The 26,246-nt window shown below is 37.8% G+C and overlaps 1 protein-coding gene across 5 annotated transcripts in view; it reads left to right on the plus strand.

The window, feature by feature from the left end:
- The window catches only part of FER (FER tyrosine kinase), a 460,210-nt gene that overhangs the window by 284,055 nt on the left and 149,909 nt on the right, over positions 1-26,246 (plus strand). The window lies entirely within an intron of this gene.

A 26,246-nucleotide genomic window follows, 5' to 3' on the forward strand; every position in this document is an offset into this window, starting at 1 on the left:
ACAGAGAACTAGGAAGCACTAGGGCAGGATCAGCACATCATGTTTTGGGGGAAACAGAAGACATGATAATATGGTAATTTAAAATGAAATGGGATCATAAGCAAAACTATTTTTAAGCAGAAATATGGTGGGGTTTTTTATTGTAAATGAAGCCGCCTCTTTGCTTTGTCACATTGCATCTGTCATCTACTTCTGTGGCTTTGGGTGTCCCTGAATGGAAGGGAGCATTTGCATTTCTTTCACTCCTCTTGGAGGACTGGGCCACATACAGTACGAGGATCACCGTGAGTGGACAAATAAACACACTGTGAGCTGAACTTTATTGAATTTTATTGTGGTGACATTGTTAATAAAAGCATATAGGTTTCAAGTATACAATTCTGTAATGCATGACCTGTATCTTGTACTGTGTATGCATCATCTGAAGCCATCTCTTTCCTTAACCTTTATCTCCCCTTTTCCTCTTGTAATCCCCATACTGTTGTCTGTGTCTTATGACTTTTTTTCTTAATCTCTTCACCTTTTTCACCCACTTCTCTAAACCCCACCCTTCTGAGAGCTGTCAGTCTGTTTTTTGCATCTGTGAGTCTGTTTCTATTTTGTTCATTAGATTCCACATATAAGTGAAATCATATTATTTATTTTTCTCTGACTGGTTTATTTCACTTAGCATAATGCTCTCCAGGTCCATCCATGCTGTTGCAAAAGGTAAGATTTCCCTCTTTTTTTTATGGCCAAGTAGCATTCCATTGTGTCTGTGTACCACAGCTTTTTTATCCACTCATCTACGGTGGGCACTTGGCTGCTTCCTAATCTTGGCTATTGTAAATAATGCTGCAGTGAACATAGGGGTGAATATATTCTTTCAAATTAGTGTTTCGTGTTTCTTCAGATATATTCCAGAAAAGGAATTGCTGGGTCATGAGGCAGTTCCATTTTTAATTATTCAAGGAACCTCCACAGTTTTCCACAGTGGCTGCACCAGTCTGCATTCCCACCAGTAGTGCAGGAGGGTTCCCTTTTCTCCACATCCTCACCAGCACTTTTTGTTTGTTGATTTAATAATGGTAGCTATTCTGACAGGTATGAGATACTATCTTATTTTCTTTTAATTTGCATTTCTCTTATGAATAGTGACATTGAGCATCTCTTCTTATGTCTGTTGGGCATCTGTATGTCCTCTTTTGAGAAATATCTATTCATTTCCTTTATCTATTTTTAATTGGATTGTTTTATTTTTAGCATTCAGTTATATGAGTTCTTTATAAATTTTGGATATTTACCCTTTATCAGATATTTCACTGGCAACATATATTCTTCCATTCAGTGAGTTGTCTTTTCATTTTGTTGATGGTTTCCTTTATTGTGCAAAAACTTCTTAGTTTGATATAGTCCCATCTGCTTATTTTTTCTTTTATTTTCTTTGGCTGAGGAGATATATTAGAAAAAAATATGGGAATGCCCTTTTCTAGGTGTTCTTTTCTCTCAATTTAAGGCCTTCCCCCTCTATTTAAGGCCTGAGTCGTAGTAAGTGTGTATGGTACTCTGTGTATGGGTACTTGATTTTTCGTAGTGATCACTTAATAAGGCATACAAATATCTAGTCATTGTTGTATACCTGAAACTAATCTAGAAAATACTGATAATAATGACCTAGCATTTTATTAAGACAACCATGAAAAATAATTCTAACAATGCTACGTTTTTCTAAAAATACTTAAAAATTTATTTCTTTTGGAATTGGCTTCAGAGTAATTTTTCAACTAACATAAATGGGTCTTATTTCTTTGTAGTCAAATAATTTTTCACCAAGTTTGACCACCTACCACATCTACCAGATTTCACTGTTAATGATTGATTTTATGAAAACTAAATTACTTATATAGGTTGATAATCACCTGAGATTGGAAATGTTCTTGAGTTCTGAAAGCAGTTTTTTAAATGAATTCCCAACCTGGATTTGACCAAGATCAGTATTTGTAAAATAAGATTGCTTTGAAATTGTGCTGTAAAAAAATCACATTACTTTATGGTCTTATATAATATTGCATAAATTTGGTCATATCTTGGTTCTCTACCACAATTGTAGAAATAAGGTAACACACACACACACACACACACACACACACGCACGCATCTTCCAAAGACTAACTTAAAAGAGAAACAAGCCAACTTTCTTTTGCTCTTAGTTATATAATGAAAGAGCAATATTCCATCAAACTATTTTTAGAGAGCAGGGAGGAAAGTGATCAGTTTATAACTACGTAGATTTAGATGATAGTTTTTTTTTTTTATTACTTGGAGGGGCTTTTGTGTTACTAATGTTAGCTTGCTGGAAATCTTTCCTAAGTAAGGAACTAGATGTGTGAGAAAGATTAATTATGTTTTATCCAGCTATTATATCACCTTGTGCGTTTTTGGCTAAGAACTTGTTTCCTCACTCTGCTTTCTGGCTTTGTTTATGCAGCCAGGAATTCAATAAATGGAAACTACATTCTTGCTTTCATGAAGATTCTAAATAAATCTTAAAGTTGGCTTTCAGCCACTTTGGCAAAGAGCCTTCTTAGTGATGAACTAACTCCTTTTGTTTGTTTATCTTACTTGTTGGACAACTGTGGTGAATTAATTGGCTCAGAGTTTTGACATTTCCCATTTAAGTACTAACCAGGGTGAACTCTGCTTAGCTTTCAAGATCAGATGAGATCGGGCAGTTTTCAAGGTGGTATGGCCTTAGACAAGTTTAGACATTTTCTTTCTGTCTTAGAAAATCACGATTTGATGCCAGAATATGCTAAAATAATCTTTGCTGATTTGGTATTACTCTTAATTAAATGAAGTTTTATTACTCTCAAAGCATAAAGGCCATTATATTATTGTTATACCTTAATCAGGAATTGAGAAACCATTTACCTTTATTCTCCTTCAAATTCAAATTATTTTAAGAGTTTTTTTCACATAGTATGCAGAATAATTCTAGTTCAGTTACTGTGCGTATCTGAAATATTATCACAAATGCCAAAATATTTCAGACTTATTTCATGATTGCATTCAGAGAGACAAATGACTTTGATTTTTATTACACTCAGTGCTATCCTATTACCATTTTGATTAACAAACAGATTTTTAGCAGAAACATTGTAAAAGTTAAATATGGACTATCTGTCGGCCTTTTAAGTTTCTTTGACCTGAATAAAGAGTGATGTCGTTGACCATATTAGATTCTCTGCTGTGGAATATTTCTGTATGTTTCTTTCAATCTTGAAAACATGAGATTTATAGCCAGATAAAATTTCTGAGGAGATACAACTTAATACAAAATGCATAATATATATTTAAATAATTATCAAGTAATTTAATTTTGACTCACATGAAATTTATTTTTTATTTCTAGTATTCTAACATTTACTAAGTTATGATTTGCTAGAAGCATGTTTTAGATGTTTTTAATATGATGAATATAGTATATATAATAATATTTTCTAAAAGTAAGCTTTCTTATTGGCCAGTTTCTTCTTACATACTAATTTTTAATTTATAATGAAAGATTGTCAGTGTTTTTCTTAATACATTATGAAATTACTAAGGCTTTGGGATAAACAACATATATCTTATCTTATAAAGTAGGTAACGTTTACTAAACTATGTTTCATACAAATAAGATTAATTGAAATGCAATGATTAGTTTCCTTAGATTTGATAGATATTTATTGCAAAACATGACCTTGTCATATATGTGCTTTTTTTCTAAATGTTTTATTTTTATGTTATGTCACTGTAAGAAGTATAATCCAATAAATATTCAATAACAACTATGAATGTGTCAGACATTACAAGACAAAGCTTCTATAAGTGTGTAGCTTACATTTTTAGGGGGAGGATATATAAAAAGGTAAGCAAAAAGTTCAGAGATACTTGTAAATTGATGTTTCTAAAAAGGAAAAAAGTGAAGCGATGATGTCCTTAGGCCCAGAAGGAGTTTACACAGCTCCCACTGTGGCTCCATTTTGGCACTGTGCCCCCAGTGGAGGAGTTTGGAATGTCTGCCCATGAGTAGTTTATACCTGCCCCTTTAAGGTCTCTAGGAGTTCAGATTCTCTGCCTCAGCAGCCCTGAGCCCACTTCCATGGCCTACCCACACCTCTTACCCATCCTCTCAAGAGTAGACCATCTGAAAGGTGGCTAAGAGGTGGCTGTTAGTAGGGTATATGGATACAATTTGGATGTGCAGGATGGGATGTCTACAGACACCCATGTGCTGGGCTTCTTGAGGAATATGATGGAATCATGAGTGGGGAGGAATGGGAGCAGGTTTAGGGTATAAGGCCTAGAGCAGACTTTTATTTATTGCCACACTCAAGTGCTATAAATAAACTCTTGAGAAATGACTATTTGATTTTCTAGGTTGTTAGGGAGTTAGATTTGTTAATGTAATGGGGTAGAATATGTTATATTTAACAGTTTGTTGACTTGATATATAACTTTTACATATTTAGACATGGAATATTGGGCCTTATAAGAATTAATGACATAATATAGAAATAAAGTGCTACCTTTTGAATTCCATTTTAGATGGAATGGTCAGATAAAACAGTATCTGTTTTGAGGAGAGACAATTTGAGACAAAGACCTGGTGTGTGAAAATGGGTCACCTGTGAAAGAAATTAGAGATAAAGTTTTAGGTAGAGTGACTATGTAGTACAAATATAGAGGGGTTCAAAATCAACAATAAGCAAATACTTAGTCTGTATAAAGAATGAAAAGAACCCTTCAAAGGAGTATTGAAATAAGGTAAGGAACTAGATCTGTAGGAACCAGATTATGCCCTAGCATACAGTGGAATGGGGTTTGCATTTTATTCCAAGACCAATGTGGCACTATTGAAGGATTTTAATAAAAGGAATGACAGGTCCTTAATTATATATTTTTTAAATCACTTACAATTCTCTCCTTATGCCAGTGGTTCTCAAAGTGTGTGCCAGGGCGCACTGGTGTGCCCTAGAAGATTTCCAAGTGTGCCCTATGGAATTCCAGAGAAATATGTGCCTATTGGGGACCAAAAAACCAACAGGGTTTTTTGAGTTTAGATTTTTGGGGGACAGAAATGTGGGGAATTGGCTGTAAGCTGACAGTCTGCCCTACCCCCTACCTCACTTGCCTGACTAGGTTGCTAAAGGCTGTTAAGCTGTGGTGCTGGATTGTTTACGATACCCCCCATGTTCCCTGGAAAGACTGGAGGCAAGTTTCTTCTGTCCTTTGTTTGGTGTAAAGTTAAGATGACATGTATGGTGGGGGTTTTCTGCACTCAACACACAAAAAAGAGAGGAATTCCCCAGTAAAAAGAGAGGAATTCTTCAATGTATTGATGAGGAAATAAGAGTTTGCCTTTCAAATATATGCCCAAACATTGAAGAAATCACTAGAACCTATCAGGCTCATGTTTCTCATAAACACAAGAATGAAAAAACTTAATACATGTGCGCCAGGACCTGCTGAATTTACTAAATCTTCCTAAGAATGTATCTATATATATAAAAAGATAACTTTTTTGTCATTTTTTAATTTTTTAACCCCTCTTTTTATGAATTCTAAAAAGTATAACTCAAAAAAGTAACATAAAAATGTTTTTAATGTCAGAATAAATTTAATTTTGTCATATTTATTTTAATTATCATAAAAGCACACTTAGACTTTATATTTTTTCTTTAATATTTGACTTAATTATTATACCATATTTCTCAGAAATTTGTATTTAGTGTGCCTACAATTATTTGTAGGAGTTTAAATGCACTCTGACTTCAAAAAGTTTGAGAACCACTGCCTTATGCATTCAGAATATATAAAAGGTCTACCAGAAAGTTCTGTCCATTTTTGGAATAAAACAAAAGACAAATTCTTCTGACTTAATTCATGGGGCACCCATCTTGAATATTTCCACACCAATCCTATCTTCCGAATGTGGTCCGAAATGGTTTGCTGAGCTGAATTAAGCCTTTCTGTGATCTCCGATGTTGTCAGAAAAGGATCTTGCTCCAATATGGTCTTAACAACATCATCATAGATCAAAAATGGTCGCCCAGAACTTGGCTTATCAGAAAGGTCGAAATCACCTGTTTCGAATTTTTCGAACCATCTTCTGCATGTCCTATCAGAAACTGTACCTTCACCAAACACTTTCAATAAATTTCTACATGCTTCTGTAGCATTTCTTCCTTGTTGAAATTCGTATACAATACAGTGGTGTAAATGAGTAAATGAACTTTATCAGTAGCTATGGGTACACTATTGCTTCACACATAAGACTAACGTGAATCAACTTTGTTTTAGTTAATTTGCTACGTCAGTATGCAATGCTACGTCATTAAGTGGTAAAAATAGAGAGGCACACATGCGCCAGATAAACGTGCTTACATGTCGAAACTTGTGATAGAAACGGACAGAAATTTCCGGTAGACCTTATATAAGGGGAGGATGGAAGCAAGAAATCTCAAAAGAATGTTACAGTGGTCTAGGGTTAAATATGTTTGCTTGGTTTTGAGTGATCAGATTAGAGATAGAAGATAGATGTCATGTTTTGGAAGCTGATCAACCATTTCCTGATGACTTGTATGTCAGGGATGAGGTAGAGAAAAGACTCACGAATGATCTTAAGACTTTTGGTTTGAGAAACTGGGTGGATAGTAATTACACTTAGAGAAACCGAGTATACTGTGAGAGGGACACATTTTTGGTGGAACGAATAGAGTTCTATTGTGAACATAGCTTGAGATAGTATTAAACAGTCAAATAGAGATGTCAAGCATATAATCATATATCCAGGTCCAGAACTCAGGGGATCAATGTGGACTCTGTGTTTCTTGAATATACTACCACTTTTCCAATGTCTCAGAGTATCTGTTCCATCTGTGCCTTCTGTCTGGATCATTCTTTCCCGATATCCTTGCTTGATTTTATTCTCAGTTTAAGTGCTAATCTCTCTAAATTACCTCCACGTTTATTCTCAATCTCAGTCTAGTTCGTGTTTTTTATCTTTTTAAAAAAAATAATTCACAAACTTATTTTTAGTGGTTTTCTCTCCTTAAGAAGAGATTTTGCCCTGGCCGGTTGGCTCAGCGGTAGAGCGTCGGCCTAGCGTGCGGAGGACCTGGGTTCGATTCCCGGCCAGGGCACACAGGAGAAGCGCCCATTTGCTTCTCCACCCCTCCGCCGCGCTTTCCTCTCTGTCTCTCTCTTCCCCTCCTGCAGCCAAGGCTCCATTGGAGCAAAGATGGCCCGGGCGTTGGGGATGGCTCTGTGGCCTCTGCCTCAGGCGCTAGAGTGGCTCTGGTCGCAACATGGCGACGCCCAGGATGGGCAGAGCATCGCCCCCTGGTGGGCAGAGCATCGCCCCTGGTGGGCGTGCCGGGTGGATCCCGGTCGGGCGCATGAGGGAGTCTGTCTGACTGTCTCTCCCTGTTTCCAGCTTCAGAAAAATGGGGAAAAAAAAAAAAAAAAGAAGAGATTTTGCTTCTCTCACTTTGTCCAGCCAATGCCTAGGACAATACCTGCCACTTCGTAGATGGTCAGTAAATACTTGAATGAGTAGATGAGCAGGGTCGTGGTTTACTTCAAAGGAAGATCAGGTGTTTGCAGTAGCTGGGACTAAGAGATAATAGACTCTTTACTCCTCAAGAGTTGGAGGGCTCTAATGTTCAGTAAGCACTTATTGTAAATATGTTAGGCACCATGCTGAGCACTTTCTGAGTCTCATTTAGTCCATTCTATATGGTAGTTACTCATTTTCTCTTCATTTTGCAGATAAGGATCTAAGGTTCAAAGAGGCAAAGTTGGTGAAAATTACACAGCCATATTTTAAAGCCCAAGAAGTTGGGCACCACAGCCTGCACCCTAACCAGTCCCTAGCGCACAAAGCCGACACTGCAGTGCCGTGGATACTTTAGTTTCCTTACAGAGTTATTGACGGTGCTGATGAATTCCATGGGGTTGTCCCCAGTACCACTCAGTGTCAGAGTCCACGGTACTTTAACTGGCCCAGCAGAATGACTCCACCGTATATTCCTTTTCTTTCTTTGTTTTTTTTAAGAGAGCGGGTGGAGGAAACAGGGACAGACAGGAAGGGAGAGAGATGAGAAGCATCAGTCGTAATTGCGGCACTTTAGTTATTCATTGATTGCTTTCTCATATGTGCCTTGACCATGGGACTCCAGCTGAGCCAGTGACCCCTTGCCAAGCTGGTGACCTTGGGCTTCAAGCCAGCGACCATGGGGTCATGATCTCATGCTAAAGCTGGTGAGCCCATGCTCAAGCCAGCAACCTTCGGGTTTCAAACCTGGGTCCTCAGTGTCTCAGGTCACTGTACCACCACCTGGTCAGCCCCCACCATATACTCCTCGAGGAAAAGACAAGTGTCACTCCTTGTGTATCTCTTCCCCATGAAGCTGTCACCCCACAAACAGCAGAGAGAGGCCCCTAGGTGGAGGGTCCTGACCCACCTTAACTCACAGACAGGTTTCTGCCTCCCCAGGTAGCCACTGGTGAGAGAGCCAGACCTACTCAATAGAGACCTCATGTTCTTAATGAGCAGTGCGTGGTGTTAGGAACAAAGGTAGATGCAAAGACTAAAAGGGAAAAGTTACAAGTCTCATCTTTTGTGCTCTTTAGGGAGAAAGGTACTTTCTAGTCCTTTCTTTCTCCTAGTCTCACCGGATAATAAACTGGTAAGAGCAAAATCTGTACTTTACTTTCATTTTAATGAACCCTTTTACCTTTCACATTCTGTTTGTTAAACTGAATCCCATCAGCAAAAGGGATAAATCTATGACATGTTTCTTGTAGGAATTTGATAGACAAAATTGAACCTGAATTTTTCCTAGCTGGAAATTTTTCCTGGCTTGAACCTTATTTCTCCTCAGCTTCAGAACCTAGAAAGGGTCTGTATCAGCATCTTTTCACTTACACCAGCTGCACTTTTGCCTTTGGAGTGTTTCACTGCTGGCACTGACAGTTTTAGTCAAGAAAAATGACATTGCAAAGTTGAGATGAATGAAAATAAATTGGAAAATATTAATATATGTATAGAGTTATAAAGCCTTTTATTTCAGTTAATATAGTATACTAATAGAAGTAGAATTTCATTAAGAAGGGAAATTGAGTAGACATGAATAAAATCTTCTCTACAAAGACAGAATAAAAGTTTACCACACACATATGAAACCTCTTTTTTTTTTTTAGTTTGCAAATATAATGAAATATTTTCTAAGGTGATAATGTCTTTCCTAAATGAGACCCATTTTGAGGGAAAGAACTTTCAGATTATTTGCAATTAATTTATAGAGCATTAAAACAAGTATTCAGTTACTAAAACTTTGTCAGATGAATGCCAGATAGACTACTTTGCATACTTGTCAACCAGGATTTTTATTCTAAAGTAACCCTAATAACTTTAATGGACAAAGCTGATCAAATTCTGAATAATCCCTGGACTCTAAATGTGCAGTGTGGCTGAGATTTTGAATGGCACGAATGTGCTAGGCAGGCTAAGCAGGAAACGAAACCAACTGACTGCAAACCTGTGTATAAAGGAAAAGTAGCCATAGCAATTATTTCTCAGTCCCTGACAATCATTTTATGTTCTGTATTGTGGTATTTTGTTAATTATTCCTTCTTAGGATTATGTGTTGGGCTTATGGCTTCAAAATAAAGGCTCTGAAATGTCATCTTGTCAATTAGATCAGAATTCATCTGTTTTAGGTGTTAATTCTTTGTGGTGAGAAATTTTTGCCCTTTTTTTCTATTACATTGGTTGATTATTCCAGTACATTTGACCATGGTGTGGATAAAGCTTATATTTACACTATTTCAGGTAGCTAAATTCTTCAGTTGGACCTACATTACATTGGCTCTTGAATATAAATTGTTTGTGTTAGTGAGTTGTCCTTTAGTTGTTTAAGGCAGAAGTAATAAAGTAAAACAAAATTAAAGTGAAAATGTTGCATTAAAACACCTCATCTTCTTTGGAGGACTTTATTTGAATTTTGAATATGGGGCAGATCTGTAAGGATAGAATAATGGTTTTGCAGCAATATTAGAAGTATTTTCTTAGGTTGGCTTTCTTTCTGAAAAACTGAATAAGAACATGTAGTGTTTATTTACATCACACGCCCAATCACTATGACTTAGCTGCTTGAGATCTAATTCCAAAGATGTTCCTCTACCTGAGTAAAGCCCTTTGAAGGGATAATTTTAGGAAGAAATGTGCAGCCATCCCAGAGCGATGTGGCAGGGATTGACTGGCATAATAAATAATGGCCATCTGTGCCCCGTGGCATCTCACCAAGAAGCGTGATTAGTCCCCCGCAGCCTGGCAGACTGTGGCTGGTTGTCTTCCCCAGGTGAGCAAAGGAGAAATGTCTATTTGCTATTTTGTTAGCTTCACTTAAAATAGCTACTTTCATCAGACCAAACTCAGTCTAAAATTTAGGTCCTTAACATTTAAAGCTGTAATTAGGTTTTGTTTCCCATTATTTTTTATAGTTCATGCCCACTGTTATACCTATTCATAGCTAACCATTGTTTTACAAGAACTTAGTGTTTTCATGAAAGTGGAGAAGACTATAATAACAAATACTTAATTTTGTTGATTCCTTGCTTTTTAATGATGTCTTTAAATTTTATAGAAAAATTGGTAAAGAATTACTATGGGAAAATTTGTTGTATATTGTCTAGCGGAAATAAGTGGTCAGAAGATTGAAGTATGAGTCATATTTTTAGATTGTGGATTACATAAAGTAAACTTCATATTCTGCCAGGTATATAAAACCATTGTAATTGATTACAACTTGAAAAATATATTGTTTTATTTTTTGACCAAAAGGATTGTGCAAAAGCTTTAAATTAGATTATAATCTAGTAAATCCAGTGAATGAAGTACAATCTATAATTGATTAACTTAGCAATCATTTGCTGAAAACAAAATATAAAAATATAAACAATACAAAGCAAAATATAAACTTTTACGAAGTCAGAAATCTTCTTTAGAACTAGAACGTGAAATAGAATGTTGCAACCCATTATGTTTCAATTAATTAAGACTGACATGATAGTCAATCTCTGACCTGAAAGAGTCCTATGTGTCACTTTAAATTATTCTTTTTTGAGTGGCAGTGTAATTAGAAAGGACAGTCTTCAGAGCCAGAAAGACATGGGTTCAAACACTCACTGTGCCATTTGCTGCCTGAATAACCTATCTCTCAGAACCAGAAACCCTCGGAGTGTCTTGATGGCCTCACTGTCACCCACTAGTTCACTGATTCACTTGACTGACTCATATAAAGTTATAATTAAGGCTAAGATTTATTCCAGACTAGGATATTGGCAAGAACAGCAGGAGCAGCAAAGGAGAGGTCCAACACAAGCTCCCCGTGCAGGTATTGCGTGGATGAGCATATCTTTCCACCTACAAACTGCAGACACGTTTGTGGTATGTCATTGCTCAGGAGGTTATATTTGAGTCTTGGCGTCTAGAGTTCTCATAGGCTGCTGATCACATACTGCCACAGGGTAAAGCTCCCAAACCAGACACCCGGGGCACAGCACCACTTTTCACGTCTAAACATGCTGACATATTCACCTTGACTCACCACTTCAGGCAGATGGAGAACCATTAGTCAGTAACTTTGGGGCATTCCAGTAGCTTTTTAATTTGACTAAAGCTTATCATCATAACTCTGACAATAAGCAGAAACAGAATGAAACGGACCTACTTTGTTAACCCTTTCCTCACACAGTTACTGTGAATGTTATTTAAGGTGGAATTATCCCACAGACCAGTGGTCCCCAACCCCTTGGCCGCGAATCGGTACCGGTCCGTGGGCCATTTGGTACCGGTCCGCAAAGAAAGAATAAATAAATAACATATTATTTTTGTTTTATTTATATTTAAGTCTGAACAATGTTTTATTTTTAAAAAATGACCAGATTTCCTCTGTTACATCCGTCTAAGACTCACTCTTGATGCTTGTCTTCGTCACATGATACATTTATCCGTCCCACCCTAAAGGCTGGTCTGTGAAAATATTTTCTGACATTAAACCGGTCCGTGGCCCAAAAATGGTTGAGGACCACTGCCACCAACCACTTATATCTCTCCTAGCCTAATGAACCTTCTGCTGTCTCTGATGTCAGCCCCTTTAGAGTATCTAGGATACATAAAACAACTTATTGAACTGTAGGAAGAAAATATTAGAACTCTTTTTATTATTTTATTTTTATTTATTTATTTATTTATTTATTTATTTATTTTACAGAGACAGAGAGAGAGTCAGAGAGAGGGATAGACAGGGACAGACAGGAATGGAGAGAGATGAGAAGCATCAATCATCACTTTTTCATTGCGCATTGCGACACCTTAGTTTTTCATTGACTGCTTTCTCATATGTGCCTTGACTGTGGGCCTTCAGCAGACCAAGTAACCCCTTGCTCGATCCAGCGACCTTGGGTCCAAGCTGGTGAGCTTTGCTCAAACCAGATGAGCCCGCGCTCAAGCTGGTGACCTCGGGGTCTTGAACCTGGGTCCTTCGCATCCCAGTCCGACGCTCTATCCACTGCGCCACCACCTGGTCAGGCTAGAACTCTTTTTAGATTTATTTTTAACCACATCGATTTAGATTTCCTTCAAGTGAGAATGTCATTATTTTCCCTTCATTTCTAAAATATTTTTGCCACATGCAGTTGACACTTTAATATTTAAAAATATTGTGCAACTTTCTCCTGAACTGCATAGTTTCAAAGGAGAAACTATGTCATTTCAATCAGTGTTCTGTCTCATTTGTCTCTGGCTGCCTTCAAGACTTCGGCTTTAATTTTCAGATTAACTTTGATAAGTTTTAGCTTGGATTTTAGATTTATCCTATGTCATGTTCTGCCAGTTTATTGAATTTGTATGTTTGTGTCTTTCACCAAATTTGGAAAGTTTATAGCCGTTTCTGTAAGGAGTCTTTCTTTTTTTAATTAAAAAAATTTATTGATTTTAGTAACAAAGGAAGGGGGAGAGAGAGAGAGATGCTGTTCCTATATGTGCTCTCACCAGGAATTGAACTGGCAACCTCTGAGCCTTGGGATGATGCTCTAATCAACCAAGCTATTTGGCCAGGGCTATAAATAGTCTTTCAGCATCACTCTTTCACCTCTTCTTCTGGGACTGTGATGATACAAACATTGGATCTTTTGTTATTGTCCCACAGGTCCCTGCGATTAATTTTCCCCCCAACCCATTTTCTCTTTGTTGTTTAAATTTGGTAAATGCTGTTGATTTGTCCTTGAGTTCAGTGATTCTGTCCTCTGTTATCTTCACTTTACTGTTGAGTCCATTCAGTGAGGTTTTTACTTTTAAGATCTATATTTTCTACTTGCTTTTCTCTTATAACTTCTGTTTCTATTTTTGAGATAATCTTTGTTTTCATTTGTTTCAAAAGAATTTGATTGTGGAAGCATTTCTGTGCCTGCTTTAAAGTACTTGTCAGATCATTTCAACATCTCATTTATCTCAATTGACTGTCCTTTCTCATTCAGTTTGTGCTCTTGGATATTGGTGTGATGGATGACTTTTTATTGTACCCTGGACATTTTATCTGTTTTGTTAGGAGACTTTTGGTTCTATTTAAATCTTTTATTTTTGCAGGCAGTTACCTTGTTTAGATTCAGCATGCTGGTCCTAGACTTCTTGTGTGGGCTGTGGTTTCAGTGACGTGACAGTTTAATTTTTAAAACCTTTGTGGTATTATTTTGGATTTCTGGTGTATCTGGTTCCCACTGGCTCCTTTAGTGCTTTATGGGGATGGAGAGATTCTCGTCTGGTCGGACTGCCAGGTGCTTCACTGTGGTGGAGGGGAGTCTCCGGCACATGGACTATCGGGGTTTGGTTAGCCGAGTTCCTCTGCCTTTAGGGAATAGCGAGTACTTCCTGGATGGGGTGTCTGTTGTGGGATTCCCTCTGTCAGTGCCTCCTGCTCCCTGAGTCTGGGTAGGAAATGAAAGTTTTTCTGCTCTGGAGACAAAAAGGCTTCCCAAACCAGGCTGCTTTTTAAAATTATTATTATTGATTTTAATTTATTGTGTTTACATAGATCCAAGTGTCCCACCGAATACATCCCCCCTCCCCCATGTTCCCCCCAACATCCCCCTTGCCCTCCTCCCCCCAACGCCCTCCTTGCTTCCCTCCAGGATTTGCTGTCCTGCTCTCTATAACGCTGTGTTATGTGTCTATAATTTCACCAATCTGTTTCCCTTCTCTGATCCCATCCTCTCATCCCCTTTCCCTCTGGTCCGTTTGATCCTGCCTCTGCCTCTATTTTGTTCCTCTGTTCACACTGTTCATTAGATTCCTCAAATGAGTGAGGTCATATGATATTTTTCTTTCTCTGCCTGGCTTATTTCACTTAACATAATAGTTTCCAGGTCCATCCATGTTGTCGCAGAAGGTAAGATTCCCTTCTTTTTCATGGCCGTGTAGTATTCTATTGTGTATATGTACCACAGCTTTTTAATCCACTCGTCCACTGACGGACACTTGGTTTGTTTCCAGATCTTGGCTATTATAAACAATGCTGCAATAAACATGGGGGTGCATTTCTTCTTTTGAATCAGTGATTTGGTACTCTTAGGATATATTCCTAAAAGTGGGATGTCTGGGTCAAAAGGCAGTTTGATTTTTAATTTTTTGAGGAATCTCCATACTGTTTTCCACAGTGGCTGCACCAGTCTGCATTCCCACCAGCAGTGCAGGAGGGTTCCCTTTTCTCCACATCCTCGCCAGCACTTATTCTGTGTTGTTTTGTTGATGAGCGCCATTCTGACTGGTGTGAGATGATATCTCATTGTGGTTTTCATTTGTATTTCTCTAATGATTAGTGATGTTGAACATTTTTTATCTGCCTATTGGCCATCTGTATGTCCTCTTGGGAGAAGTGTCTATTCATTTATTTTGTCCATTTTTTGATTGGATTGTTTATCTTCCTGGTGTTGAGTTTTACAAGTTCTTTATAAATTTTGGTTATTAACCCCTTATCAGACGTATTGTTAAATATGTTCTCCCATTGTGTGGTTTGTCTTTTTATTTTGTTCATATTGTCTTTAGCTGTGCAAAAGCTGTTTAGTTTGATATAGTCCCATTTGTTTATCCTGTCCTTTATTTCCCTTGCCCGTGGAGATAAATCGGCAAATATTTTGCTGCAAGACATGTCGGAGAGCTTACTGCTTATGTTTTCTTCTAAGATTCTTATGGTTTCACAACTTACATTTAAGTCTTTTATCCATTTTTTGAGTTTATTTTTGTGAATGGTGTAAGTTGGTGGTCTAGTTTCATTTTTTTGCAGGTAGTAGTGGGAGTGTTTCCCTTGCTGGGGGGCCAATCTACCTTTGTATTTCTCAGCTGGTGAGGGAGGTATCAGGCCCACAGGGACAGAGGCTTACTAGCTTGGTGGCTTGCTGTACTAGGGTCCCTCTTGCTGGCCACCTCACTGTTTTATGGCAGGGAGGTGGGGGGGTGTCTCAGCTTCAGTAGGAAGGAGAGCACTTTGCCTGGCTGCCTGCTGTTAGGTGGGCTGCCAGGCCATCCCCCTGTAAGGTGTTTTGGGGAGGACTACCTTTTGATTCAGGAGACAAAGGGACTTACCTGGGTGGCCTTCTGTAGCTAGGTTGAGAATCAAGCCTCCTTCTGTTGTTGGGTGGGGACATAAGACTTTCTGCTTCTGTTGTTCCCCTGTTCCTGGGATCCCAAAGCAGTTCGCCTTCTTCTTACCACCTTTCTGAGTTCTTTGAGTTCCCTGGCGTTATTTCCGGGGTTTATAGGTAAACTTAGTAGAATGAAACAGAGAGAATTGTGTTTATACCAGTTTGTCCCGTGACTACATCACTTTAATTTCTCTTCTTGAGGACACTATATAATATATATCGTACATTAGTACAGTGGAACAAGTGCTCATGTGTTTAAAAAATTAATGGGTTATACATAAAAAGGAGTTTAACAACCCCTGGTTTTAAGATTGAATGAATAGTGGACTGCTCGGCATTTTAAGCTCTTTAGGGTTTGTTCAGAAAGTGCATTTAGTTTTCATTAGGATTTCACTAGGATTGATTCTCTAATCCTAGAAATGATGTTTGAATTCTTAAATTTATGTATAATGTATCCAGTGTGTGGGTCATAACCACCATTTAACAAGAATCTAATGGAATATGCCCTTATGTCTTGAGATTTCTATCTTACAAATTGCAAGACTATATTTCTTTCCAGCCTTTCAGCTCGTCTTTCAAGTGTAGTTGTAACATTAAGTTAAAAAGCAGTGCTACCTACAATGGTCTGTTGCAGAGACAGTTGCATCTTAAACTAGAAAAAGATTGTTGTGAATGAAATAGATAGTTCAAGGTAAGGTTGGGAGAAGAAGGCCGTCATTGGTGGAATGATGACAGTCACCAACAATAGGTGAAAGGGACATGGGTATTCCTGCCAATGCCTGACCTTTCCTCTGCGCAGGTACACATACCCCTGTGCCTCAATTTTCCACCCCAAACAGCTTCCACTTAACCATTATCTTCTCCTTTCAAGGACTCGACATAGTGCATAGCTGTTATCTTTTCAAATATACTACTTGTGACTTTTGAGCACCTAGAGCAAGAACTTAATGGTTTTCTTAGTTTAGTAGCTTGTAAGAGGTTAAGGAAAAGTTATTCTGAGAGATTTGGGAAGTTTTTCCATCTTTTCTGTGAAGTTATTTTTAACCATCTTCATAATATTGACCATATGTACCTCAGTGTTCCAGCTCTGGACTATTCATACTTCTTCCGCAGTATCTTTACTCTTCATAGGCTTATATCAGAGCCCTTGAGAGTAGGGACAATGCCTAACTTATCTTTGAATTTCTAGCACAATTCAGTGCATAAATGCATACAGTAAGATGTGTTTGGGGCCAGGCTCTGAGCTGTCTCTCAGCTTCCACTCTTGGCCCAGCATGCTATGTCATTGCTTTGGCTTTCCTTCTGTCAGTTGGCATAGCCTGGTATATTTCATGTAGTTTGTATTGTCCGTCTCAAAGTGAGTCCAGGAATAATTATTCCTAATAGTCTCTTGGACTGTAGAGGGCCCATTCATGTATATTAAGGGAACTAGACCAGATGTCCTGACTGTTCTCTTCAGGAGTCTTGCCTCCTTCCAAAACAATATAGTTACATTTTATTGTCTTTTTAATATGGTAGTAGCAAGCTAGGTATGAACAGTATCTCCGGTGTACATATCTAATTTTTACTCTTTGCTATTTCTTCTTCGCCTTCTCTTTGAAAAGAAAAAAAAAGACACATCTCAAGTCAGTTAATTTTATTTACAATCTTGGGACTAGAGTGGATGGAGTTTAAAATTGTAAGGTTATAATCACTATATTGAATAAAGTTTAAAGGTTCTATTACGCCAATTTCTGTGAGTTAAATATGCTTTCTCTATGACAATATTTGTTATGATTAATTGTAAGGAAGATTTATATGTAAAAATTTACTCTAATATAAGGACTAATTTGGAACTACCTGATTGCTTAGTTATGAATTTTAACCTCAATTGTGTTTCAGAAAATTGTTTCCCTCTATTCCTTTTTGTGAAGCATTTTATCAATATTGCGTCTTTGTTTAAACATCTCCTTCTAACTTTTGTCCATATTTACTAGTTAATTTCTGAAAGCCAAACGTTTTTTCTGAGAAATAAGAAACAAGGATTGAATTAGCAAATAGAATTTTCATGGAATTCTGCTCTGGGACATGGTGCTACAGTTGGATGAACTGCTAAGGGACCTTCTAATTTCTCTACTTTGAAATTTGTGTGTAAAACATGAAAAATAATCCTGGCTAATTTAATTAATTTCTTACAACTGATTTTGAGTATAAATAATTTATAATTTTTATATAGTTACCACTTTTTTTGAAAGTATGTTTTATAAAGACATCACTTTAGCAGGTATAAAATTTGGTCTCAAGATACTATACTAATGACAATATTTGGCAAATTCCACTTTATTTATAGGCAACTTTTAAGTGTCCTGAGTATTTAAATTCAGTGGTTTTGTTTTTCTAGTAATACTTTTAGAAGATCTTTTATGAGAGATTGAAAATGTTTTAGCATAACTTTTCATTGTTATTTTTATTTCACACATGGTATGACCTTCAATCATCTATTTAGAAATAGATATCAAGTGTAGTCTGATGGATTTATTGAAAAAAATTGGAAGACATTTTATGCTAGTTAATAGTGAGTATGGATATTACTGCTAGAGCACACTGGAGATCTTGCTTCTTCCAAGCGATGAAACACTGCCTTTCTTGGTCATGAAGACAAATCCCAGGTTCATATTATGTTATAACTCTCATAACTAGAGGTAGTAGAAGCACAAGTGTATACTACAAAATATTACATAAGAGGTTCAGGATGAGGTCAGTAAAAGCAATATTCACATTAAATATCAAGATAAAAAAACCAAAAAACTTCTAAATATTTGTTTAGCTTACCTACACCACCTAGTTATTGTTTAGCTTGCCTAATAGTTAAATTAGAATTGCCTATTGCTACTTATCTTTATTAAAATAGACATAACTGGTGTTAACCTTTGAAATTTAAAACAAATATCTTTCTGCATTTAGTGAGTAGTTTAGACTCTGTTTACAAATCTGTATATGAGGGGAGTAAAGATAGAAAGAGGCAATGTCAGACAGATTTGTACTCTGGAAAGACAGGATTTGGAAGCGACAGGAGGTACAGGAAGTTCTGGAGAAGAGGGATCCTTACGGCTCAGTCTCTGGGAAGATCAGACGCACTCCTGATAAGGGAGGTGCAGCAGGTGCTGTCAGTGCTGTGCTCAGATGGTGGGGACCTCCCAGGGTGTGCTGCTGTGAGAGCCCAAACTGAGACATGGCAGAGCACCTTCACATCCCCCAACTAAAAAGACTCTGTAGTCCCAACCAGCTCCCCAGGAGGGCAATGTGACCAATTTACCCATTCCTTCCACTTCTCAGTCTCACTCACAAATCAGTAAGACTAATATTGTTTACTTAGATGGGCCATAAAAGGTACATTGTGATTTCTTGAGCTCATGTGGCCACCAAAATCTTTATATCCAGCCTACATCTTCCCATGGAAGTGCCTAATTCTGTCTCATAAACATCTCTACAATTTGTCCCTTGGCATTTTTATTAATACTGTCTTAGATCATGGCATAATCATTTTAGTCATAGTTGTTTGGTGACCTTCTCTTGAAAGGTATGAAAAATGGGTAGTTCATGAAATATTAAAACCCAGTACTAGGATCATCTTAACTTATTCAGTGGAGCAACATTTTTGCCCTCCAGGGTCAGAGGAATATGGGTACAAATATATATATTTTTTAATTTAGAAATTAAATTTAACAGGGTGATATTGATCAACAAGAGTACATAGATTTCAGGCAAACATCTCTACATCATTTGAACTGTTGATTATGTTGTATACCCATCACCCAAAGTCAAATCATCCTCCGTCACCTTATATTTGTTCCTTTTTATACCCTGCTCCCAACCCCATTACTTATCCCCTCCCCCTCACCCCGTGGATACAAATACTTGATGCTGCAAAAGTGCAAGTGACTCTAAAATATACAGGCAAGAAGTAACCTATTTAAAATTACTTTTACACTTTTATTTCTTATATTCTGGTCTCTTATATTGGCTTGTAATGCACTGATTTATTGACATTTTAAATGCAACATTAAAGCACATATCATTAAAGTAATAATTATGCCATTCCTACTTATTATTGTCAGTTCTAAGTTTCTAAAGTTATTATGTTAAATTTTTATGAAAATTTATTGTTTATTTTTTTATCAGTTTGAAGCAATGTTTAAAAATTTAAAAGACTCTTAGTTGATCATTTACTGAGTTATGGTTGTATTGATTGTTATGTTGCAAATTTTATGTTTGATCTATAATTTTGACCAATAACTCTCTTCATTACTTAAGGTCTGTTATTTAAAGTTAAACAAAAATCAAGTTAACATTAGCTCTACCATACTCGCATCATCTACTTATCATACCACTAAGATTTATCACAAAGATCGCTTTCAACAAATACAAATACAAATACAAAAAAAAAAAATCTCAAAATTCTGCTATATTTTTCTTTTTAGAAATTTACTGTTTCTCTAGTAATAATTTTCAAGCGAATTGTTACATTTGGAAACAAAAGGTATTCTATTTTCAGTATCATTATTAGTGATTCAGGAATATGCTGGGCTAAGATATTAGTAAAACATATTTAGTTTACTAAATAATGAGAAAAGGTTGAAGATTGTAATAACATTGCTTTCTTTATTTATGAACATAACATATAAGCAGGAAGGTGGGGTAGAATGTACATACACATCAAAAGCTATGTGGATCACAATATATTGTATTTGTTATCATTTAATCATATATCTGCACACAGATATTTAATGCACACTTTATATAGTTTCAAAATGTTTAGAAATTACTTCACATGAAAATTGCTAGAAGGAACTCTACATGTTTAATATTGGAAAATCCGGTCTTAAGGAGATGTGACTTTTGTCTTCAAACATATAATATGCTTTAAATAGTAGACTAACAAGACAGACACATCCTTTGTGTTCCCAGTGCTAGAACCAATCAATAGAAGTTGAATACAGAGTGGGGCAAAGTAGGTTTACAGTTGTTCATATAGGAAATAATACAGTAATTAATAAGTATACAAGAATAAACTGTTTCATGTACTCACAACTGTAAACCTACTTTTGCCCCATCCCACATAATAAAAAGCCTTGTAAGTAGAACAACTAAAATTAAATTGGCTTAGTTAATAAAGTAGATTGTTATCCATCACTGGTTGTTTCAGTGATGTTTCAGTTACATGAGGTCATCATCATCATCTGCTGTGAGTAGCGGCATTCAGCAGAGGTTTGTTGACTGAGGGGGCGACTACATCAGTGGGTAGATGGATGATAACTGAAGGCAGGTGGTTTGGGCTGCAGTCCTTTCCAATCCAGATTTCTTTGGTGCTTTTATGATAGTAGAGTCAGAGGAGTATATTCAACTGCAAGATTGCTCTCAAGAGAAGTATACCTAGCATAGATAAGTATTCAAAGGGTTAAAGTATGTCTAAGACTGTGGCAAGGTTGAAGGTTGCTGCTGGTACAGCCCAGAGCTAGGACCCTGAAAACCCCTTATCATTTTAACAATCAACACTTACAAAAAGACCCTCTATTGATTTTATATCTTTACATTTTTTTCTCAATGTTTAGCTTTAAAATAGAATTTCCAATTGCTTTTTAAGTAGGTACACTGTTATTACCTTAGAAATTTAAACAAATTTTTCCTATTTTTTTTTTCAAGTGAGAGGAGAGGAGATAGACTCCTGCATGCGCCCTGACTGGGATCCACCCGGCAACCCCCATCTGGGGTCTAAGCTCGGACTACCAAGCCCTGGGCCAACATTTGAACCAATTGAGCCATTGACTATGAGAGGGGAAGAGAGAGGAAGGGGAGAGGGAGGCAGAGGTTTGTTTCTCATGTGTGCCCTGACCAGGGATTGAACCCAGGACATCCGCACACAGGGCCGACAGTCTGTCCACTTGTGCCAACTGGCCAGGGCCTCTGCAGTATTTTCTTTCTTTCTTTCTTTCTCTCTCTCTCTCTCTCTCTCTCTTTTTATTTTTATTTTTTGATTAGTGAGAGGAGGGGAGGAAGAGACAGACTCCTGCATGTGCCTCAACGTGGATCCACCTGACAAGCCCACTAGGGGTGATGCTGTACCCATCTCAGGCTCTGCTCTGTGGCAACTGGAGCCACCCATTAGCACATTAGGTGGAGGCCATGAAGCCATCCTCAGTGCCCAGGGCAACTTGCTCTAGTCGATCCATGGCTGCAGGAGGGGAGGAGAAGAGAGAGAGAGAGGCAAGAGGGGGAAGGGTGGAGAAGCAGATAGGCGCTTCTCCTTTGTGCCCTGACTGGGAATCAAACTGGGACATCCACACTCTGGGCTGCTGCTCTACCACTGAGCCAACTGGCCAGGGCTTGCAGAATTTTCTAATCCAGTTAAGAAGGCCACAAGATTTTCAGGAACAGAATACAAATAAACTTGACCTATCCTAAAGCTTTGAGTGGGAAACATTGCCATGACAACCACATTTTAAAATTGTACTTAAAACTACCCATATAAGTAAATGACCTACACTCTCAATAGACACTTCTAGATTGGGACTTGGACTAATATGTATAATGTAATTAGGGAATAGAATGAAGTCTGGGAAGAGAATCAATCTTATTGCCATAGAGATGGCTGGGAGGAGTTGTGTTACTGAAGATGCAAGGTGTGCTTTCGGCAGAATTCCCGTATCTCCAGTTTGAGTTACTGCAAACCCATATGTTCTCAGCTCAAGGTGATTCAAATCTTGCTTCATTGACCTTTGAATTCTATAATTCAATGAAAACATCATTTTGGAATCTACTTTATATTAGATATACCAGTCATAGACCTAAATGAGACTTAAAATTTTCACCTTTAGGATAGTTCTACAATTTGGCATGAATTGGCTTTCTAGAAACATAACACTCATGTATCATATATCATAGATTAATATCTAAGAAAAAATGCATGGTCAGTATTTGAGCATACATATGAGGAGACATAGACAGAAATCCAATTTCAGTTACTGAAGGACTTTGGAAACCTTAAAAAGTTTAAAAAATGCATAGTATTTATTCAGGTTATAGATGTATGTTCTATTTTTTGACCCATCTTTTCAATAACCTGACATGATATGTATATAATTTAGATGCAGAAAATTATTGCAGTCAATTTTTTTTTGTTTGTATTTTTCTGAAGTTAGAAACTGGGAGGCAGTCAGACAGACTCCCACATGCACCCGATCGGGATCCACCCAGCATGCCCACCAGGAGGCGATGCTCTGCCCATCTGGGGTGTTGATCTGTTGCAACCAGAGCCATTCTAGCACCTGAGGCAGAGGCCACAGAGCCATCCTCAGCACCCGGGCCAATTTTGCTCCAATGGAGCCTTGGCTGCGGGAGGGGAAGAGAGAGACAGAGAGGAAGGAGAGGGGGAGAGGTGGAGAAGCAGATGGGCGCTTCTCCTGTGTGCCCTGGCCGGGAATCAAAGCCGGGACTCCTGCACGCAGGGCCGACACTCTACCACTGAGCCATCCGGCCAGGGCTTGCCCTCAATTTTTTAAAATGTAATGTTCTTTGATCTCTTTAGCACAGCAAAAGCTAAGCAGAATATGTTGAAACTAGAATGAGACAAAAGATCGAGTTTCTTATCCCAGCTCTGTCATTTAGTACTTCTGTGATGATGGACAAGAGTTTACCTTTGCAAGGTGTTGGTTTTTACAGCTGTAAATGGAGATGATGTCTTCTTTTCTGCCAATCTAATGGGAGTGCTGAAATGCAACAAAGCAAGTGTATCCGGGAACATGTAAAAAAGTGTTTCCAGCTGTACTTTTCAAAAGTTTGGATTTCAGAAAAGTGAAAATACTTGCCTTTGCAACTGATTTTAATCTGCTCTTAAGCTATTCTAAAAATTATTAGAATTAGTTGAAGAAACACTGAATGCATAGTTTTAGGAGTTGCCCTTCTTTCTCCCTTTAAAAATGAGGAATCCTTTTTAAACCACATAACTTGATGTTTCCAAATGTTTTTTTTTTCAGTTTGAGAGATAATTGATAAATGGGGGAAGTATATATTTCTTTCACCATAATAATGATACATTAATATTCGTGAATAAGGAGTCTAAGTCAAGTCTATAGTTTCAAAAATAGGCAAATTTAATCTTTAGAGTTTTGAATATAGGTTTGTGAATATTCCTATATGGTCACAAATCACTAGCAAGTAGATGAAACATTAAGTAAAGTGGTGACAAGTCTATTCATTCCTGTTTTCAAGCATTGTTTGCTTCATGTTTGGCCACTGAATCTCCCTTGGGTATTTGTCTCTCCCTCTTTTTTTTTTTTTTTTTTTCTTTTTCTTTTTTTTTTTTTCTGAAGCTGAAAACGGGGAGAGACAGTCAGACAGACTCCCACATGCGCCCCACCAGGATCCACCCGGCACGCCCACCAGGGGCGACGCTCTGCCCCGACCAGAGCCACTCCAGTGCCTGGGGCAGAGGCCAAGGAGCCATCCCCAGCGCCCGGGCCATCTTTGCTCCAATGGAGCCTTGCCTGCGGGAGGGGAAGAGAGAGACAGAGAGGAAGGGGGGGGGTGGAGAAGCAAATGGGCGCTTCTCCTATGTGCCCTGGCCGGGAATCGAACCCGGGTCCCCCGCACACCAGGCTGACGCTCTACCGCTGAGCCAACCAGCCAGGGCCTGTCTCTCCCTCTTACAGAATGAGTTGCAAGTCTTCATCCTGAGTTTCTAGATTGCTTCTCTTTTATCTTCATTTTTGCTAAACTAGATAAAGAGCAGCCTTATTCTTAACTGACTTTCCCTCAATTTTAGATTTTTGGGTTCTTTTTTGTTATAAATGTAGTTATCTCCCCTGACCCTGTATCTACTAATGTGCTTTTCTGCCTATTGGAGGAAAGGTCACTTTTGTTACCTCAGACCAGGCGTGACCGCGAGGTAGCAGCCATTCTGGCCATATGGGTCCCAGGCCCCCATCCCTCTGATAGTCCCCTGTACTCCACCCTGATTATAACACCCCTCATCTTTCTCTTAAGTAACTCATTAGCCATTACTATTTAAATCATAAATTCAGGGGTCCTTTTAATATCCACCAAAGTAACAAACTACTATAAAAATTTTCCCAGTTTTAGACATTTGAAAGAGTCACCAAACTCATTGAACATACTTGTAGAAAGCCCTTATGTAAAAGCAGAGGGACAGCACAAAGGCTCTGAGGCCGCTGACACACACCCTCTTCAAGGGCCCTAATGAGCACACATTTGATCCACCAAGATGTGTAAGAGTCATCTTGGTTTTAGCAGAGCTTAATGGAGAAACTCTTCGTGTGCCTTTTATGTCCCCCTTGCCTGTTAGGCCAGTTGCAGACTTTCGTTAAAAAACTCACCCTGAGCCTGACCAGGCGGTGGTGCAGTGGATAGAGCGTCGGACTGGGATGCTGAGGACCCAGGTTTGAGACCCCAATGTCGCCAGCTTGAGCACGGGCTCATCTGGTTTGAACAATGCTCACCAGCTTGGACCCAAGGTCGCTGGCTTGAGCAAGGGGTTACTCGGTATGCTGTAGCCCCACGGTCAAGGCACATATGAGAAAGCAATCAATGAACAACTAAGGTGTTGCAACGAAAAACTAGTGATTGATGCTTCTCATCTCTCTCAGTTCCTGTCTGTCTGTCTCTATCTATCCCTCTCTCTGACTCTCTCTCTGTCTCTGTAAAAAAAAAAAAAAGAAAAAGAAATAGAAACTAACTCTGAGATCCCAGGACAGTTTCAGACTTTATTCATTAAAATCCTAAATTGAACTGTCCTTACCTTGTCCAAGAGCCAAAGATCAGATCCAGGCATGCACAGAGATGAAGATAGTTTTTTTCCATTCAACTGCCTCACATTAATCTCTCTATTGTTTTTGAATTTTATTTACTTTTGCTCTTACTATTTTCTTCTGCTAGTTTTGGGATTGTTTTGCTCTTTTCTTTCTAGATTTTAAATTATTGACTTTGATACCTTGCTTGTTTTCTAATATAAAAAGCTATAAATTTCCCTCTAACCACTTGCATTAGCTGTAACCTAAAATTTTGGTATGTTGTATTTTCACTTTTGTTCAGTTCAAAAATATTTTTAATTTATCTTAAGACTTTTATCTATGAATCATATAAAAGTGTGTGTTTAATTTCAAAATATTTGGAAATTGTCCTGTTTACTTTATTATTGATTTATGATTTAATTCTATTATTGTCAGAAAGCATACCTTGTATAACCTCATTTATTTTATACTTTTTATGGTTTTATGACTCAGGTTTATGATATGGATTAATTTGGGAAATTTTCCTTGTGCACTTTAAGAGAGGGATTTATTCTGTTGTTGAGTAGAGTTTTATTGAAAAGGTCAATATAATCCACTTGGTTGGTGTCATTCAGTTATTTTATGTTCTTGCTGCTTTTCTCTTTACTACTGTCTATTACTGAAAGAGGAATGTTGAAGTCTCCAATTATAATTGTGAAATTGTCTTTCTCTTTTCAGTTCTGTCAGTGTTTTCTT

This window comes from Saccopteryx leptura, chromosome 4, assembly GCF_036850995.1.
Source record: "Saccopteryx leptura isolate mSacLep1 chromosome 4, mSacLep1_pri_phased_curated, whole genome shotgun sequence".
Classification (NCBI taxonomy): Eukaryota; Metazoa; Chordata; class Mammalia; order Chiroptera; family Emballonuridae; genus Saccopteryx; species Saccopteryx leptura.